Below are 20958 nucleotides of genomic sequence, written 5' to 3' on the forward strand. Positions count from 1 at the left end.
AAAAAATCTGAGTTTACACCACAGTAAATAAAAAGATCTGAGTTTACACCACAGTAAATACAAAAATCTGAGTTTGCACCACTGAGTTTACACCACAGTAAATACAAAAATCTGAGTTTACCACAGTAAATACAAAAATCTGAGTTTACCACAGTAAATACAAAAATCTGAGTTTGCACACCCCAAAAATCTGAGTACACCGCAGTAAATAAAAAAAATCTGAGTTTACACCACAGTAAATAAAAAGATCTGAGTTTACACCACAGTAAATAAAAAATCTGAGTTTACACCACAGTAAATACAAAAATCTGAGTTTACACCACAGTAAATAAAAAAATCTGAGTTTACACCACAGTAAATAAAAAAATCTGAGTTTACACCACAGTAAATACAAAAATCTGAGTTTACACCACAGTAAATACAAAAATCTGAGTTTACACCACAGTAAATACAAAAATCTGAGTTTACACCACAGTAAATACAAAAATCTGAGTTTACACCACAGTAAATACAAAACAAAACAAAAAATTCCCAAATGAAGAGAGAATTCCAGTATAGACCATAACATACACGACTTCAAATATACGCCATCATAAACACCAGACTGCCACGTTGCACCACAGTAAACAAGGGATAAACTCACGCTCATGCTGTTTTATGGTTCTTGTTTACGTCTCCTACACGTACGTAAGGGGGAAGTCATCGGTTTTCTCTCTCTCTCTCTCCAAAACACAATTGGACTTTCGACTAAGGTTCAGCATTAGTGTCCCTAGCAACCGCCTCGATTCAAGAAGTTGATTGGTTGCTAGGTGACTCGTGCCGCCAGATCGGACAATTCACTGCCATTTTTTTTTTTACATTGAAAAAAAAAAAAGGCACTTAAAAAGATTAATTAATATTGAAAGGAAAAGTTGCAGCGAATTTGTCTATTTTTTTTTGACGTGATACAACCAATAATCTGCTACCAATTAGCCAACAACCAGCAACCAATTAAATTTCAGGAACTGTAACAATTGTCAAGGCTACCCAAAAACGGGGAGAGTTTTGAGTCAGTAGGTTAATTAATCCTTCGAGTATGATGACTTAACCCCATGAGCACTCAGTCATAATACTCAAGGGAATAGATGTCAGTATGTTTAAAGGGCTGAGTCATTTTATTTAAAGGGTTAAGTAATTTTATATAAAGGGTTGACATTGTATTTAAGGGGTTAAATCACTGTACTCAAGGGGTTAAATCTCAATACTTTAATTACAGCACGGTTATTTTGGTTTCTGGTAGTAGGCCTATGTGCTTTCCTCCAATATACATACACATCTCTGTAGGGATTGGGGAGGGGAAGGGGGGGGGGTAAGCCCTGTTTTCCATTAGTAAGAGGCACAAAGATCTAATGTTCTGGACCGGTGTGACCTCAAATTTTAACTAATTAAGTTAAGATTGACCAAATTTTTAGTCTCGCAACCTTATATGTACCTTAAGAAATCTCTCTGGTATAGACTTTTATCTCAAGAGACAAGACAATAACTTTAGTATTGTCACGAAGAAATGTGTTGAGAGCCACTGTACATCAGGCCAAAAATTGTGCTGAACTTATATATGAAAAATGCCAGCTAGAGTTAGAGAACGTAGCATTATTAAGGTTCTTGGTGTCGTGTGTGTGTGTGTGTGTGTGTGTGTGTGTGTGTGTGTGTGTGTGTGTGTTTACACACCTGACAACTCGGAGAACAGAGATCTTGTAATAACTTTCAACAGTGACAGTTTTATGGAACACAACCAAACTCCAAATATAATTAATTGGTTTTTATTTTTCATAACATGTCGTTCCCACATATACAACCTTTAACAGAAACACGTATTGAGGGTGTCCCAGAAATATTTCCCTCCCTCCCTGAGACACTGTGAGTTGGAAGGAGGCACGGGGCAGGCAAGGAGGGAGGGAGGGAAGGAGGCACGGGGCAGGCAAGGAGGGAGGGAGGGAAAGAGGCAGGGAGGGAAGGAAGGAGGCAGAGAGCAAGCAGGCAGGGAGGGATGAAAGCAGGGACATTTTTCTGAGACACCCTATATCTCCTGAAGGACCGAGTTCTCCCTTCAGTATGTCTCACCCCGCAGTTGGGTGTCCCTTGAGCCATTTATTTCTCAGAGACTTTAAAGGTATGAACAGCAGCTTTGTGTGGCGTCTTGACTAGTTTTAAGAGCCTCTGCACTCAGGCCCCTACATCATACACCTCCCGCACCACTCCCTCGTAGGTGTCCTGTGTGTGTGTGTGTGTGTGTGTGTGTGTGTGTACGGAGAAGGAGGAGGTAGTGTTTGTGTGTATTTGTTTTGTATTTTGACACCTAACCTAACCTATCACCATCGTCAAGAGGTCGTGGGTCGTTCGTGTAGCGGGTCATTAGTCTAGAGGAGCGTTCGTGCAGTTAGGTAGGCTTAGGTCAGGTTAGGGTAAGTTTGATTTGGTTAGGTCAGATTAGGTCAAGTTATGTTTGGCTAGGTCAGATTAAGTTAGGTTAGGTTGGATTAGGTTAGGTTAGATTAAGTTAGGTTAGGTTAGGAGAGGATGAAGAATGTTAGGTAATTGTAAAAAAATAATAATAATTTAAAAGGTGTTTATTGTAGCCATTTCAGCCGTAGTAGTAGGAGAGTGTCATGACAACTTGAAACCTCTGAACATGTACAAACACTCAGACACACACACACACACACACACACACACACACACACACACACACACACACACACACACACACAGTAGCTGAGACTTGAAAGGTGAGGAGGAGGTGGAACAAGATTGATAAGAATAAGAAAGACGTGAGATTAATTAACAAGAGAAGGAGAATAAAGAGTAATTAAGGTGGAAAAGAAGAGGAAGAGGAGTAAGAGGGAGTGATGGGGGAGGAAGAGGAATAGGAGAGATAGAAAGAGGAGGAAAAGGGGAAAAATAGAGGAATAAGTGGAGAAATGGAGGAGAGAGGAAGAGGAATAGGTAGAGAGGAGGAGTGAGTAAAGAGGATAATTGACGGAAGAAGAAGGAGAGAGGAGAGTAAACTGTTTATCCGGCTGATTTAAGGGATGCCGTCACCATGACAACGGACTGTCTATACCATCCTGCCAAGCTTATTCCTGTCCACCAGAACCTGACAGTTTATGACGGTGATGGTTTGTGACAGTATATGACAGTAACAGTATATGACAGCAACAGTATGACAGAAACAGTATATGACAGTGACAGTATATGACTAACTATTTATGACAGTGACAGTAACTATATGACAGTAATAGTATATGACAGTAACAGTTTATGAGTTATGAAATAAGTTAAAATTTTTAGAGGGGGAAATTCTCTCATAATTCCAGAGTTTGGAATCGTTTAAACTTTTTTTTTATTCATTCGGGAATTTAAAGTGTAAAAAAATCTGCAATGACCAGCACTATAATTCATCGTGACGTAGCTACCTGGGGGAGGGGGGCTGGGGGGCTTAGTATTACCCCCATCCACAGCCTCCTCTCCCTCTTTCCCTTCCCCTCCCCCTTTTCTATCTTCTCCCTTCTCTCTCTTCTCCCTTCCCCTTCATCTTCACCCCTCTCCCCTTCTCCCTCTCCTTTCTTCTGCCCTTCCCTCCTTCCTTCCCTCCCTCTCCTTCCTTCTCCTTTTCCCTCCCTTTCCCCCCCCACCTCTTTCTTCCCTCCCCTCATCCCTACCCCCCTTCTCTCTCCGCCCTAATAATTGTTTTCCAGAGCGTGAGGACGACTCTCAAGGACGACTCAAGAATAAACTCGAAGGACGACCTGTTTTCTTAGCGTTACCCTCAGGTTTTACGTCTAATATTAATGATATTTTCGTCCCCTTCCCATCTTAAGAAATAAAACGAGTAGCCATTTTTTTTTTTAGCATTGACAGTATGAACCTTTGAAATTTGGCCAGCGACGTCATCATGGTGTATCGAGGTGATGTGACGGGGAGGTGTTGTGAAGGGGAGGTGTTGTGACGGAGGTGTTGTGATGGGCAGGTGTTGTGAACAGTGTGTGAGGGAGGTGTTGTGAAGGGGAGTTGACGGGGAGGTGTTGTGATGGGCAGGTGTTGTGAAGGACAGGTGTTGTGATGGGCAGGTGTTGTGAAGGGGAGGTGTTGTGATGGGCAGGTGTTGTGAAGGGGAGGTGTTGTGAAGGGGAGGTGTTGTGACGGGGAGGTGTTATGATGGGCAGGTGTTGTGAAGGGAAGGGGGTGTTGTGATGGGCATATGTTGTGAAGGACAGGTGTTAGCTCAGAAGTAAGACCTTTAATAAATTTACTTATTAAATATAATAATTACAGTCTTCAGTCCTTAGGGTTAACTGTAGTAAAATTCCCTAAATTACGCATATTATATTAATTTACGTAAATGTTTAAAAGCATTCGGCAGTTAAGAGACCATTTGAACAGTTCGTGCAGATCTTTTTCCATGGTTGCGACTTCGTGACTTGGATCTTATGCCCGGTTCACAATAGTCCATTTTGACGACCGTGTCTGACGTAGTACAGCCATCTATGACGCCACGAAAACGGTGGTACGGGGGAGTTAAAGGGTAAACAAACATGGACGATGATGACTTTCCTTCTCGCAGCTACACACGGGGACCCCAGTTTGGTGGAGAAGAGAATGGTCACGACAATTACTTAGGAGAAACCTTCACTTCGTGTTGAATTTAGACGATTAATTGAAAGGAAGAAACAGATTGAGTCTGCTACATTTTTTATTTATTCCTTAAAGTTAGATTGGGTTACAATTCCTTTCTACAGAAAATTAATATCTTCCTTGGAAAGAGGAGTAAAATATAGTCCAGAAAACGCCCCTTTCATGTAGTGTTGCTGTACCTTCACAGTCTGTATATTAATTATCATTGTATTGAATCTTTTCTTTTCCAATATGAATATTTACTGTAAATATATTTAGAAAGTGATTACATTAATTAAGCTGAATTTCATTACTTGACTACATTTTTTATGTGATTCTTTGACTAATTTCAAGAAAGTAAAGACGGGCACCGCTGCTTACCGTCTGGACGGGTGAGATCAAAATATTTATCTCGCCAGTGTGGACGGCCACGTTAGAAATAATTCACACACGACGTCCACCTCAGAATTTTCTCAAAAAGTTAGCATATACAGTTTGGGATGTTAGGCTGATCGACCTGTAGTTTTCTGCTGCACTTTTTCTACCTTCATGTAAACTGAGGTGGCGTTGGCTGATTTCCAGTCCCAAGGCGCTTTACTTCGTTCCAGAGATTACCTGAATGAGAGTCGTAGTGGTCTGTGTTCCATCCACTGTGCTTCAAGTGAGGTTGTAGGCCTCTGATGACGTCACTCTGAGCCAAAGTATATGGTAAAACTGTTAGTATTGTTGTTGGTTAGTTTAGAAGTATTGTATATTACTTTGTGGTTCGTTTGTACGTATTGTGTGTTAGTATTGATGTTGGTTTGTTTATAGGCATTGCATGGTAAGGAGCAGCAATAACACACACAGTATATGAGAGTGGAGGTGAAATTTATGAGTGAGTTGGCCATCCTGAACCAGTGGTGGGGAGAGCTGTAACAGTGAAGAAAATATTATATATTACTACTAACAAACAAACACACACACACACACACACACACACTTCTCACGTGCACTAAGCAATTTAGAAAGACAATTTCTTCGTCAGTCTTGCACATATTGGGTCACGGCAGCTTGACACAACTACGTAGTGGCCGCTTCCTGGTCCTTGTCGGCCCATAAGAGGTCACGAGAGGTCATATGGGGTCAAAAGAATTAAGCAAGGCGAAGGGAGGTCATATAAGGTCAAGAGAGGTCATTTAAGGTTAAGGTAGGTCATAAAATGTCAAGGGAGGTCAATTAAGGTTAAGGTAGGTCATAAAATGTCAAGGGAGGTCAATTGAGGTCAAGGGAGGTTATATAACATCAGAACAACCCAGACACTTAAATAGAGTGATAATTGAAAGTGGATCCTAGACTCTCCCGGGACATATATCACTCTCACACTAGACATAGGACTCTTACGTTAGACATAGGACTCACGTTAGACATAGGACTCACGTTAGACATAGACTCACGTTAGATATATGACTCTCACACAGGACATATCACTATCACACTAGACATATGACTCTCACACTAGACATATGATTCACAAAAGGCTATGTCACCTAGAGGACACACGCTACTCTCTCAGATTGCCATATACATATAACCAGCTCTAGTGACAACAGCAAGACTGGTCGACCCCAGCAAAAGAGAGGGCTCCTTTTACGGTAATGACTGGAGAGAGAGAGAGAGAGAGAGTTTGTAAGTGTAAAGGAAAGGAAGAAATCGGTAGGGAGAGAGTGTGTGCGTGTTGAACATAATTCTTTTGTGGTTAGGTTTGGTTAGGTTGTCAAGATAAGTTTGGTTATGTTTCATAAGGTTAAATTAAATCACATTAGATTAGGCTTTATTAGGTGAAGTTAGGTAAGCATTAGGGTATTTAATCATCTTCCTCACCTTAGACTCGAGTTAATTACACCAATTACTCTGGCACGTGGATTTCAAGAGTCCACTAATTGACCACTGGGTCGTTTGAGATCAAAGTTGTGTACACCTTCCCTTACAGTAGAGGTCAGAGGTCACTATCACTGCTCTGGTTAATGGGGTTAATGACCACAGATAAGGTGGGTGTTCCCTCGTGTGTAAGTGGGACCACTGTGTGTGTGTGTGTGTATAGCTAGTGAGGGTGTACCACGAGGGGACATTAAATAAATACAGTACAAACAAACTCAACATTGAAAGAAATGACAGTAAGAAAGAGAGTAATTTAAAATTAATAAGAATAATTTCTGGTATGTGTAGAGAAGGAGAAAGGTGTAGGTGTTGGCGCCAGGACAGGGTGTGGAGAGTGTGGTGCTGGGTGTACAGTAGGTGTAGGTGTTGGCGCCAGGACAGGGTGTGGAGAGTGTGGTGCTGGGTGTACAGTAGGTGTAGGTGTTGGCGCCAGGACAGGGTGAGTGTGGTGCTGGGTGTACAGTAGGTGTAGGTGTTGGCGCCAGGACAGGGTGTGGAGAGTGTGGTGCTGGGTGTACAGTAGGTGTAGGTGTTGGCGCCAGGACAGGTGGAAGTGTGGTGCTGGGTGTACAGTAGGTGTTGTTGGCGCCAGGACAGGGTGTGGAGAGTGTGGTGCTGGGTGTACAGTAGGTGTGGGTGTTGGCGCCAGGACAGGGTGTGGAGAGTGTGGTGCTGGGTGTACAGTAGGTGTAGGTGTTGGCGCCAGGACAGGGTGTGTGTGGTGCTGGGTGTACAGTGGGTGTGCGCCAGGACAGGGTAGAGTGTGGTGCTGGGTGTACAGTAGGTGTAGGTGTTGGCGCCAGGACAGGGTGTGGAGTGTGGTGCTGGGTGTACAGTAGGTGTAGGTGTTGGCGCCAGGACAGGGTGTGGAGAGTGTGGTGCTGGGTGTACAGTAGGTGTAGGTGTTGGCCAGGACAGGGTGTGGAGAGTGTGGTGCTGGGTGTGCAGTAGGTGTAGGTGTTGGCAGGACAGGGTGTGGAGAGTGTGTGCTGGGTGTACCGCCAGGACAAGAGTGTGGTGCTGGGTGTTGGTGTAGGTGTTGGCGCAGGACAGGGTGTGGAGAGTGTGGTGCTGGGTGTACAGTAGGTGTAGGTGTTGGCGCCAGGACAGGGTGTGGAAGTGTGGTGCTGGGTGTACAGTAGGTGTAGGTGTTGGCGCCAGGACAGGGGTGTGGAGAGTGTGGTGCTGGGTGTACAGTAGGTGTAGGTGTTGGCGCCAGGACAGGGTGTGGAGAGTGTGGTGCTGGGTGTACAGTAGGTGTGTGTTGGCGCCAGGACAGGGTGTGGAGGTGGTGCTGGGTGTACAGTAGGTGTGGTGTTGGCGCCAGGACAGGTGTGTGGAGAGTGTGGTGCTGGGTGTACAGTAGGTGTAGGTGTTGGCGCCAGGACAGGGTGTGGAGAGTGTGGTGCTGGGTGTGTAGGTGTAGGTGTTGGCGCCAGGACAGGGTGTGGAGAGTGTGTGCTGGGTGTACAGTAGGTGTAGGACAGGGTGTGGAGTGTGGTGCTGGGTGCAGCGCCAGGACAGGGGTGTGGAGAGTGTGGTGCTGGGTGTAGGTGTAGGTGTTGGCGCCAGGGCAGGGTGTGGAGAGTGTGGTGCTGGGTGTAGGTGTAGGTGTTGGCGCCAGGGCAGGGTGGCTCTGGCGCCAGGCCAAACAGAGGTCAGGGTACACCACCACCCGCCTCAAAGCCTCCTACATTTTCCTCTTAACTGGAGATGTGATACACCACCCAACTCACTCACTCACGTTACCGCACAAGTATTATCTATTACAAAAATGTTCTTTCTATTAACCCTCAGTTTCTATATAACGTACAGTAAAAATACATTCTTTAAGTATATTGAGATACTTACGTTAATGTTTCTATAGATCGTTCAGCGGACTCACAATTTGGTGGAAACTACACCAAGAATACACCGTCACTATAAATGTTCTCTTATCTCAGGTACGAGGAAAAAAATAGCTCAGAGATATTTAATGATCAGAGTCCACATTCTCCAAGACCCGTATGATAAACTTTACCCTTAAGGTGAAAATTAACGTCCAGTCCCTTCCACTATTCTCCTCTGTGTTAGTCATAAAGGTGAACCACTTGGGTACATTCTCACATTTTCAGTTAAGTGTAAAATAAAGACAGGAACCCTTGAGGACGTGGAGCCATTCCTCGTGACCTACATGATGTGGTGGTGGTGGTGGGGGGGGGGGGTTAATGCCTGCTGCAGGAAGTGATACCGTCAGCAGCTAAGGACGATGATCACAACACTGTGTAGTAAGTCCTGTCCCCGCTCCCGGACACACATACACAATATAAGAAGCAGCTATTACCTCCACTATTACTGAACCACTTAAAGCAAGTCTCGCCATCTTCCACACTCATTCTTTCCTCAGCGAGAAGTTGGCGTTTTTAATTGGCTCTATTATCTGGTGTATGTGGTTGTGTGTGTGTATGTACGTGTATTTGTGTGTGTGTGTGTGTGTGTAAGTTAAGAGGTCTGTTGTTCCTGGTGTTTATGGCAGGACCAGAAGCTGAAAGTTTCCGAGAGGAGGAAATAGTTTTTTCTTTGATTTTTTCCTTGATTTGTTTTACTTCTGTTGTATCATTTATTTAATTATTTATAGTAAGGGTTTTTATATACACATTCATTATATTTGTTTAGGCGTTTATTGGTTCACCTGAAGATTAGACACCCCAGCTTAATTCACCTGAACATTAGACACCCCAGCTTATTTCACCTGAGGATTAAACACAATAATGCTACCTGGTGGATTAGGTTAGGTTAGATTAACAATAAGTTTACTGTAATTTAGGATACTTGACATTAGGGTAATTAATATTTAGGAGAATTAAGCTGGGGCTAATCTTCAGGTGATTCTCTTTATTAATTATTATACGAGTTCACATAACTACTGCGTGTGTTTGTAACTAAGCGCAGAGACCCGTATTTTTTTTTTTTTTTTTGAGGAAAAAATCGTTTTCCTTAACATTGAAGAGACCCATTTTCTATACCAATGAAGACAGCCTCATTTCTGTAACCCGGAAGAAACCCGTTTTCTTTAACCCGGAAGAAACCCCGTTTTCCTTACACTGGACGGGGGACCAACTGATGAACCCAGACTGGAGGGAGTAATTCGGTTCCTCTTTCCTCAGTATAAAGGGGGTGAATGATAGGCCCTTATCAGAGACGAGGGATCCCAGAGAAAAGCTGACAAGAATATATCGAGTATTTATTACGGGTCTGTGATGACTGAGACCACGATACACGATCATCCTGCTGGTGAAGTGGTTCTTGTACCTCCAGCTGACGATCTAGTGGACCCGGGTTCGAATCTTAAATGAGGAAGGGGTTGCGGAGTGTTATTGGTCTGTGTTATAAGATCCTATTGATAGGTAAATTATGTAAATATATAGATAAAATTTAAGTAGAAATGGTATGTATGAAAAACTAACTTGTTAATTGAGAAATATTTAACAAGTATTAAAAAGCTTCTAATTTGTTAAACTCATAAAGAGTTAAATGAAAAGCTAAGGAAAAAGTATGTGATTCAGGTGATGAAAGAAAAAAAGTTAAAGATTGAATGAAGAAAAGTAAACTGCTTTCATTGTTGGTTTTTAAAAGAAAAAGGAAACTCGAGAAACAGAAAATAAAAAAGAAAATAAGAACATAAGGGGGAAGAAAAGAAGAGAATGTAGAAGAAAAAGGAAGAAGAAAAGGAATAAAAAAAAGAGGGAAGAGGCCTCCAGCCTCCTCTTATAGTTTATCACCCAACTCTCCGAAGACATAATTATCAACGACTGTTGTTGGTTTAGGGGCCGAAGATCTTGTTCCTTGATCTCTTACGCTAGTCATTACGTCATGCATTATACCGCTTGATTAGTTGCAATACTCTTGACAACACAAATGCTAATTGGCTACCAAGAACCATCGACATTTTGATTGGTGGACATGTGTCTCGTCTCCAGGATGACGAGATCAGCACCATCTTGACATTTGTTGATTAGCAGAGAGACATTATATTCCCTGATTGGCCTGAGAGACGACAAATTTTCACATTGATTGGTCAGGGGATTTGTCACATCGGATGTCATTGTGTCATTTGGCCAATCGGATGAGAGATGGTAGGAGTTGGATCACGTGAAGATTTTGCACCACAACTTATTTCCCTTGATTATTAACTTACCCTAACCTAACCTAACCTGACCGGACCTGATCTGACCTGATCCGACCTAACATAACATAACATTCCATAACCTAACCTAACCTAACCTATCCAAAATGACCAAACTTATCCAAACATAGTCTTACCTAACCCTCCTTAACCCCCAGCCAAGTAGCGTCAGGTGGGTAATCTTCAGGTGACCTTATGAGTCAAATACTTATTGCCTGAGAAGAACGAATCCCTGCAAGCTGATTGGGTAGCTGGACTGGTGACAGGCTGGAGAAGACAGTTTATTGGTTAATAGGTTTTAGGGGCATGTTTATCTGTTTGCTGATTGGTTTAGTCAGTCTTTGTTTTGGTTATCGTTTATTCTTTCTTATTATTTCTTTTTCGTCATATTTTGCTTCTCTTTTGGTTGGTTTTGTTTTGTTTTACGCGAATTTCGTTTTGTTCTTATCTTCAATTTCCTTCTTTCTTTTTCTTCATTGTACCTGGACAGTAAAGGTATACAGTGTATCTAGACAGTGCAGGTATACAGTGGTACCTAGACAGTGCAGGTATACAGTGGTACCTAGACGGGTGGGGGGGTATACAATAAACTGGACTCAGCATGTACTCAAGTATAATTGCCCAATTTCAAATTCCACTTTGTCCCTTCATAAAGCTCTCTCTCTCTCTCTCTCTCTCTCTCTCTCTCTCTCTCTCTCTCTCTCTCTCTCTCTCTGTTTATATACCGCCTGAACGTATCTTCCATGTTTTACAAGAATTGTTTAGTATTTTGTCAAGCAGCAGAAACGCTTTCATATGTCTCAGCAACAATATTTTCTGATACGACCCCTGCCCCCCACCCCTACTTGTGTCTGAGCAATTCAATGTTTACACAACGTTAATAATTCCTAAATTCACCTATGCTTACCCTGCCTGGCCACCTTCCTTAACTGCTATACAACGAGGACTCCCACTCAATACACTGACCCTCTCAACTCTTCTTAATCATCACCTTCCTCGTCACCGCCACCTGCTACCACCAGAGATCCCTCGTCCACGAATTACTGTTGGACACCATAAGCGCATCTACCCCATACAAACTCGTACTGATCGCTTCAACTACAACAACCCCATTCCAACCATTGTAAAAATCCTGAACAACTCGTAAGTAACTCGTGTGTTCATTTCTTGCCTGTTAAACGACTCTCCTAACCATCTCACTTTACGTTATATATATATATATAGTATGTACTCCTTATTTCTTTTTCAACTTATGACTGTCGTAGTTTTCAATAACCCGTTTATTATTATTATTATTATTATTATTATTATTATTATTATTATTATTATTATGGTCACTGGTAAGTTTTCTACACCTGGGCGACGTCAGTGAAGCTTAATTACCGTCGTGTGCGGCTAAATTTTGCCATTAATCTTGTGATGTTGAAAAATTTAATTCCCCTCCCCTCCTCGCCCCATCCCATCCCCTCCCTTCTTCGTCCCCTCCCTTCCTCGCCCCCTCCCATCCCTTTCCTTCCTCATCCCCTCCTATCCCTTCCCTTCCTCGCCCCTCCCATCCCTTCCCTTCCTCGCCCCTCCCATCCCTTCCCTTCCTCGCCCCTCCCTTCCCCACTGCCCTCACCGTGTTCTCATATCTTACCGAAAACCAACCTTAAGTCACATAAAATCACCTTAAATTAAAAAAAAATAATAATAATACATTTTCAACAGCCAGTTCCTACAAACACGTCTTACACTACATTAATTCTAGTATCCAGGAAATAAAGTTATTACAATGAAATACCTGAGCAACAAGCCATGACTCAACACACCTTTGAAAGCTTACGGTAACAAGCAAAAGCAAAACAAAACACTGAAAAGAAAAGGAAAAAAACACTCACACACAAAAAACTGGTTAATTACACGCAAGCTTCTGTCCCCTTTCAAGTCAACCTTCGTCCTTGGTGGCTCTTGTGACCTTAATATCCCCAATTAACCTGTGATGTACACTGTAATTAAGGGAGGTGTGTGTGTGTGTGTGTTATCTTACCATCGAGTAGAGAAGAGTCGAGTGTTTGCATCCTGTGGTCTCTATAACGTATATTACGTTTAGGTTCGTTCTATTTTACTCTGGCTTGTGTAGTGAGGAAGGATCTTATTGGGTTAGGTAAGGTTAGGTTTGGAGAGGGAGAGGGTAGGAGGAGGAGGGGAAAGGGGAGAAGGAAGGAGGTGGAAGGAGAGGAGGAGGAGGAGGAAGGTAGAAGAATCAAACCCAAGCTAACCTAAGCAAACCAAACCTAACCTAACCTTACCTGACCAAACCAAACCTAACCACATCTAACCTAACCTAACCAACTTAAGGTATAATTTGACTTATGATGCCAAACGACGTCTTAAACCGAACAAATATTAACCGTGCACACATAAATTTCCCATAAGTTGTAACAATAGGAAGACAGGGGGGGGGACTCAAATCGCCAAGAAGAGAGTGAGAGGTGGAGGAGCTATCAAGGGACCACTGAAGACCTGTTAGGGAGAATGGGTATTTGATTTACGAGCTAATGGGTGAGGTCTTTTGTGTGCCTAGTGACCTGTGGCGCAGTTCCTCTACCCCCCCCCCCCTACTCTCTAGCTGATGATTCCAATCTTCTCGCTGTGTCTGGGAGGTTACACACACACACACACACACACACACACACACACGCATTTAATAAGAAAACGATGATTTAAGCGAACAAACAGCGAGGTAGTTGGCCGCGTCAACACCGGGTAGTATCTGCCTGAATACGTAATTACAGTGTGTACCTGGAGTGGTCCTCTCGGCCCCCCAGCTGTTGACTCGGGTAATTACTATTGACACGCCCAAAGAAACCTGTGTTTTGTTCGTTAGTTTACTTCACCTGCTCCCGGTAAGTGTATACGTACAACACTTTTTTGGGTGTGTGTTTCTGGGAACGTTTGTACGACGTTTCTGTGTGCGTCTGGGAACGTCTATGTTTTTCTTTCAGTCTGGGAACGTTTGTGTTTTGTTTTTTTATTACGTTTATGTGTTTGACATCGTTTGTTAGACGTTGTTGTGTCCATCTGAAAAGCTAAGTTAGACGTAATTAAATATTTTGTGTAGAAACGCTTACTAGATACTTTGAATACATCCTAAGCATTGGGATGAACGTTCTCTCTCTCTCTCTCTCTCTCTCTCTCTCTCTCTCTCTCTCTCTCTGGAGGTGTTCGGCTTGACCACGTGACGTCACTCTTAAGAACTAATCAGCTGCTTCCCTCAAACTGTCACCATCCCAATCCACCAATCAGCTTCTCCAGATGATATCCATTCACCCATTCAGCTGATCTCTCCCCTCTGTCATCTCCCTAGCCCACAAATCTGCTTCCACATATATATTTCTGTCAACCAATAAGGATTTGTCTCTTGCCGTCTGTCATCCCAATTGGCTGGAGGACGGAGGCTGCCATGGGTCGAAGGTGTCAGCACTCGACTCAAGATTTCGAGTACGTTGGTTCGAAGTGGGTCATTTTTTCTGTTCTCTTCTATTCCTTTATTTTGTTCTTGCAATTGTTTTGAATCTCATGGGATTGTTGACAGTTAAGTTTATCTATCGTAGTTCTGTTGTTAGTTGTTAATAGATCTAATGTACTTGGTTGAAATTATCTCACCTGTTGAAATAATTAGTTGTGATCCAGGTGTTTTTAGAAGTCTCCGTCTGCAGTGACTGTGTTTGCTTCCTGTGGTTACATAGTTTACCCCAATCTGTGTCTGGCATAGTGAAGTCTCCACCTACTGTGTAATAATTTTCTCAGTGTTATTCACCGGATAGTTTTATTATTAACCGGATAGTTTTATTATTAACCGGATAGTTTTATTATTAACCGGATAGTTTTCTTTCAGTTATTATACCCGTAGAGTATCTTTTATAAACAAATGATAATAGAACTGCACTTAACTCTCAATATAACTCATCCATCATCACATTCTCCCATCATCAAACATTAGGGATTAGAAACAATAGGAGGATGAAGGAATGGAAAAAGAGGAAAAGAGATAAATGAAGAGAATGGAGAATGCGAGGAGCAGGGAAGGATAAAAGAAGAGGAAGGAGAAGGACAGGACTAGAGAGATTTATCAGTGGAAGAGTAATGAGGTAAAGAGACAACACTAATAAGAGACAGAGTATTTCCACAAGTGTGATGCCTCGGTGAGAACCAGGGTGGGTGAGCAGGTGTTGTCCTCCCTCCTGTGATAATGATCTTGGCTGTGTACTCGACAGGGGGTAGTAATCATCTCAAGTAAAGAAAATACGAAGACCTCTGGCAAGTTATACTACTATTACTACTACTACTACTATTACTACTACTGCTACTACTACTACTACTATTACTATTACTACTACTTTTTTTTAACGTGGCCTCCAGCCTCCCCCAATAGCCACACCTTCGCCACCATTTAATTACCTTAATATTAAATATCCTAATACATATGTAGCTACTACTACTACTACTACTACTACTACTACTACTGCTACTACTACTGCTGTTGCTACTACTATTTTATATCCATCAAAACAGCTACCACAGCTAATACCACACTAACTTGTACCAGCCACCACCACCACAACTGTTATTAGTCGTTTATTCTAACCCATCACCACCACCATCACCCTCGCCACCACCATCACCACCATCGCCGCCACCATCACCCTCGTCACCATCACCACCACCGCCACCATCACCCTCACCACCATCACCACCACCGCCACCATCACCACCACCGCCGCCACCATCACCTCGCCGTCACCAATCACCACCACCGCCACCATCACCAGCCATCACCCTCGCACCATCACCACCACCATCGCCGCCAGCATCACCACCACCGCCATCACCACCATCACCTCGCCGCCACCATCACCCTCGCCGCCACACCACCATCACCACTACCGCCACCATCACCCTCGTCACCATCACCCACCGCCACCATCACCATCACCACCGCCGCCACCATCACCCTCGCCGCCATCACACCATCACCACTACCCGCCACCATCGCCTCGTCACCATCACCACCACCGCCACCATCACCACCACCACCGCCACCATCACCACCGCCGCCACCATCACCATCTCGCCGCCACCATCACCACCACCATCACCACTCATCACCACCACCGCCACCATCACCACCGCCGCCACATCACCCTCGCCGCCACCATCACCACTACCGCCACCATCACCCTCGTCACCATCACCACCACCGCCACCATCACCACCGCCGCCACCATCACCCTCGCCGCCACCATCACCACTACCGCCACCATCACCCTCGTCACCATCACCACCGCCACCACCATCACCCTCGCCGCCACCATCACCACTACCGCCACCATCATCACCCTCGTCACCATCACCACCGTCACGCCAAAGTGATCGATCACCACCGTAAAACAGAAATCATCGTTGCCAACCCCGGGGCCAACACAACCTCTCTCTCTCTCTCTCTCTCTCTCTCTCTCTCTCTCTCTCTCTCTCTCTCTCTTCTCTCTCTCTCTCTCTCTCTCTCTCTCTCATCATATTAATTTCAGTAAAATAAAGTTATATAGTATATGTAAATACTTCCAACTTTATTGAGAAAATCTAATATAATTAATACTGTTATTGTTATTCTTCTCTTCCTATTCCTTGTCTGTCCTCGTTTTCTCCTTTTGCTTTTTCTCATTAATTTTATTATTATTAGTAGTAGCGTTTTTATTAGTTTATTATTATTATTATTATATTAGCGTCTAGCAGCACTGCCAACGACAGGAGGACCTTTATTACAGGTCACCGACGTTGACAATACTGACATCCTATTAACTGTTTTTGTACGTCGGAGGAGAGAGAGAGAAATATGACAAAGATTGAGGACGTACCTATAGGAGAAGCTACAGTAGACAAGTTACTGAAGAAAGTCAACATATTCAGAGCAGGTGGACCAGATAAGACACTTGTGAGAGGCAGCATTAACTAACAAAACCACTCACGGTAATGTTCAGTAAGTAGCTTCAAGAAAACAAACTTCCGCCAGACTGGAAAACTACAATATCATCATCATTAATCATCATTAGTAGTATTATCATCATCATCATCATCGCCGTTATCATCATCATTATCATCATCATTATCACCACCATTATTATCATCACCATCATCATTATCGTCAGTGGTTTACGGCCAGTTTCCAAACTTGTGTGAGTTAGCACAGAAAAAGTGGATGAGAAATTACCAACAATTATAAACCAATATCACTGACCTCACCAGTAGTGAAGATTATAGAAAAAAACACTAAAGAAAAAGAAATAATATTCGATCATCTAAGTAACAACGGGTTAATAACAGGATGTCAACGTGGATTTACTGAATGGAGATCACGGCTGACTCACCTGAGGACTGGACCACAGATGTGAACCTTGTAATGTAATTTACTTAGATTAAGAAAACAAGCCTTTGATAGTGTAGCACATTGTGGACTGTTATATACACTTGGGAGGATTGGAATAAGCTGAATTATATACATATGAATTGAGGACTTCCTGCCTGACAGACAGCAGTATATAATAGTAATCAAAGCCGAGGCAGAATAGGTGAGAGTTAAGAGTGGAGTGCCGCAGGACCTTCCAATTCCCACTCAATCAATATGCAAAATAAACCTTAATTATTCTGGACTCCAACCTAGAGGCAGTTAACCTAGAGAAAGACTGGGTGTAATGGTGATAAACAACCAGCAGTTTACAGAACATATTTCAACAAAAGTGAAGAAAGTAAATCGGATATCAGGCATGATAAAACATTTCTTCGACTCTGCGTGTCTGCCCAGAAAGGTTACTAGTATTATATTAGGCTACAGTAAATGAAGCATCACTTAGAATTTGCTGTATCAGCGTGGCCCCTATTCTTAAGGTACAATAGAGTACAAATGAGAACTACAAAGACTTCCTGAACTAATTGAATTTATATACGAGGAATGGCTCGATAGACTCACACTTATAACACTCGAGGAAAGAAGAAGATATTTAATAGAAACCTTCATGATTTTTAAATGTATAGAAAAGACAGAAAAACAAAAAACAAATTCTTTCACGAAAACATAAATAATACAAGAATCTTAAAACAAAAGCGACATACAATCACTTATATATATTTTTGTCTCACAGAGCTTAGTGGACCCTTGGACCAAGCTGTCCAACAGTAACAAATTCGACCACAATAAATCGGTTAAAGAAAAATCGTACGTCCTTCCTTCCTTTTTTATCACACCACATTTTTGCCTGCCTCCCCCCCCTCATTCACGCACCCCATAGCCCCATCCCCCCCTCCCTCTACCTCACAAGGAAGCAGTCTCCTCAACGCCATTCCATCCCGGCCACACGTATCACCTCCTCACCAATCCACCCACCCCTCCCCTTTCCCCCATTTCACACACACCATGACAGTCATCCCCTGCACCCATCTCATCTACCCCCACCCTTCCCACCCTCCATTTCATTACCTACTTTCGCGCTCCATTCATCCTCTCCACTCACTCCCCCGCCACCTCCTTTCGTACCTTCATTCCCTCACCCTCATCTCCTCTCCCACACACACCTACCCATATCATCTCCCTCTCACACATTACCTTGACTCACATAAGCTTGTTCTCAATAATAATAATAATAATAATAATAATAATATTAATAATAATATGTAATAATAATAGTAACAATGATAATAACAGCTTATTACAGTAGTCCTCCCCTCCCCGAGAGCCAGAACAGCAACTTTACAGCATCATGGTGGGCGCTGTGAAGTAGCTGTATACGGCAGGAGGTGAAGCAGTTGTTCCCCTGCAGCAATTTCCTCGCTCTCAACAGGTTTAGCGAGGCAACACGATCACCGAGAATGACCGCCACCACCGTTCGTCCAGTCGTAAACCTGCATTTTACTGCTCTTAACACACACACATACACCTCCATGTTGCCTCTGTCGTGTTGGTGATGGCGTGGTTGTGATGCTTTGGTTCGTGTGTAGTGGGTGTTGTGGTGTTTTGGTTGTGTACTATTGTTTAGGTGGGTGTGTACTGTGTTTTGGTTGTGTTTAGGTGGGTGGGTACTGTGTTTTGGTTGTGTTTAGGTGGGTGGGTACTGTGTTTTGGTTGTGTTTAGGTGGGTGGGTACTGTGTTTTGGTTGTGTTTAGGTGGGTGGGTATTGTGTTTTGGTTGTGTTTAGGTGGGTGGGTATTGTGTTTTGGTTGTGTATAGATGAATGTTTGGGTGTTGATTAAATAACGTATATTAATGCACTTTATGAGAGGCTGTGAAAAGACAGGAACAAAAATAATAATAATAGTTGATAATAATGATTGATGATGATGATGGTTAGGTTAAGTGTTATACTAAATCAAGTTTTCATTTTATTCATATATTTTTTACATAAACTGTAATAATTTTGACCAACAGCGATAATAAAACTTAGCCGGTTTCAGGATTCTCCCAGAGCACTCAACACAGAGACGAGGTGATTCATAATAACCGCCCCCATGTTGCTGCCTTCTGGGCCTCACGTACTGTAGGGCGATGACCTGTAACCTTCGTTAAACTCCCTCCTCCTCCTCCTCCTGGATCTTTTCCAGGGCGAGGAGTTGTAGCCTTCCCCATACTCCCTCCTCCTGGGTCTTTTCCAGGACGAGGAGTTGTAACCTTCGTCAAACTCCGTCCTCCTGGGCCAACAGGACGAGGAGCTGTACCCTTCGTCGTATCGTCTTTTGTGGAAGGTTTTTCTGAATCTTTCAGGCTCCCGACAGTTCCGTAGAGGTTTGCCTTCGGCTGTAAATGCAGCTTTTTTTTTGAGGGCTTCAACGTCGGGGTTGTAGTTCGGCCCACCAGGTCAACTTTCAGGTACCGGCGAGAATTTTTATGTAGTCCGCGTTCACTCAGGGGTTCACCATTGAGGCTGAGGTCTTCTTCTCTGTAAAATTCGCTACAGTACCTAGCGATAGCTGTACCACGGTGTATACCGGTCTGGTGGTCACGGGACATGTAGAAATATACCAGACTATGTCTTTGTATGTAACAAGTCATTTTTGTCTAATGTATATTTTCAGCGTTCGGGCTGCAGAACTTTTTCAATAAACCGTTAATTATTATTATTATTATTATTATTATTATTTATATTATTATTATTATTATTATTATTATTATTATTATTATTATTATTTATATTATTATTATTATTATTATTATTATTATTATTATTATTATTATTATTATTATTGAACATGTACTAGTGTTATAGTGAACATGTGGTATTGTTATAGTGACCATGTGGTGGTGTTATAGTGAACATATGGTTGTGTTATAGTGAACATGTAGTGTTGTAGCGACCATGTGGTAGTGTTTTAGTGAACATATGGTAGTGTTATATTGAACATTTGGTGGTGTTATAGTGAACATATGGTAGTGTTATAGTGAACGTGTGGTTGTGTTATAGTGAACATATGGTAGTGTTATAGTGAACATGTAGTGTTATAGCGACCATGTGGTAGTGTTTTAGTGAACATGTGGTGGTGTTATAGTGAACATATGGTAGTGTTATAGTGAACGTGTGGTTGTGTTATAGTGAACATATGGTAGTGTTATAGTGAACATGTAGTGTTATAGCGACCATGTAGTAGTGTTTTAGTGAACATGTGGTGGTGTTATAGTGAACATATGGTAGTGTTATAGTGAACGTGTGGTTGTGTTATAGTAAACATGTGGTAGTGTGCACACAGGGTGGTGTAATGCGTCTAGTGTGGCAGCATTATGCTAGTGTTAAAGTGCAAGCACTGCTTGCTCCCTCTCGCTTTCAGCTACCGCCGCTGGCTAGCCCTCGTGGCGAAGAGGGAAGCAACTTCAATAAGTCTTCCCCTGCCAGTACACAGCCTCTTCACCATCAAGACTCCTGCTGTGCCTCCTCGTGGCAACACATGGAACTGGGTGCCTTGATCGTCATACTCGATTCCGAGTGACAGCAAAGTAGTAGTAGTAGTGTGAGTGTTGTGACGCTGTTGATGTGTTAAGTGGGTGTTGTTGGGTATGTCAGGTGAGGTTAGGTTAGGTTAGATTTAGTCAGCATCAAGTTAAAAATTGGTTTTGTCAACATTCAGGCTTGGGTTCAAATGCAGGCTTATGTATTTAAATGCAAATTCCGTTTTTTTTTTATCAGTCACTTGCAAATTGGAT

Source organism: Homarus americanus, unplaced genomic scaffold (assembly GCF_018991925.1).
Source record: "Homarus americanus isolate GMGI-L3 unplaced genomic scaffold, GMGI_Hamer_2.0 scaffold23617, whole genome shotgun sequence".
In the NCBI taxonomy this organism is placed as follows: Eukaryota; Metazoa; Arthropoda; class Malacostraca; order Decapoda; family Nephropidae; genus Homarus; species Homarus americanus.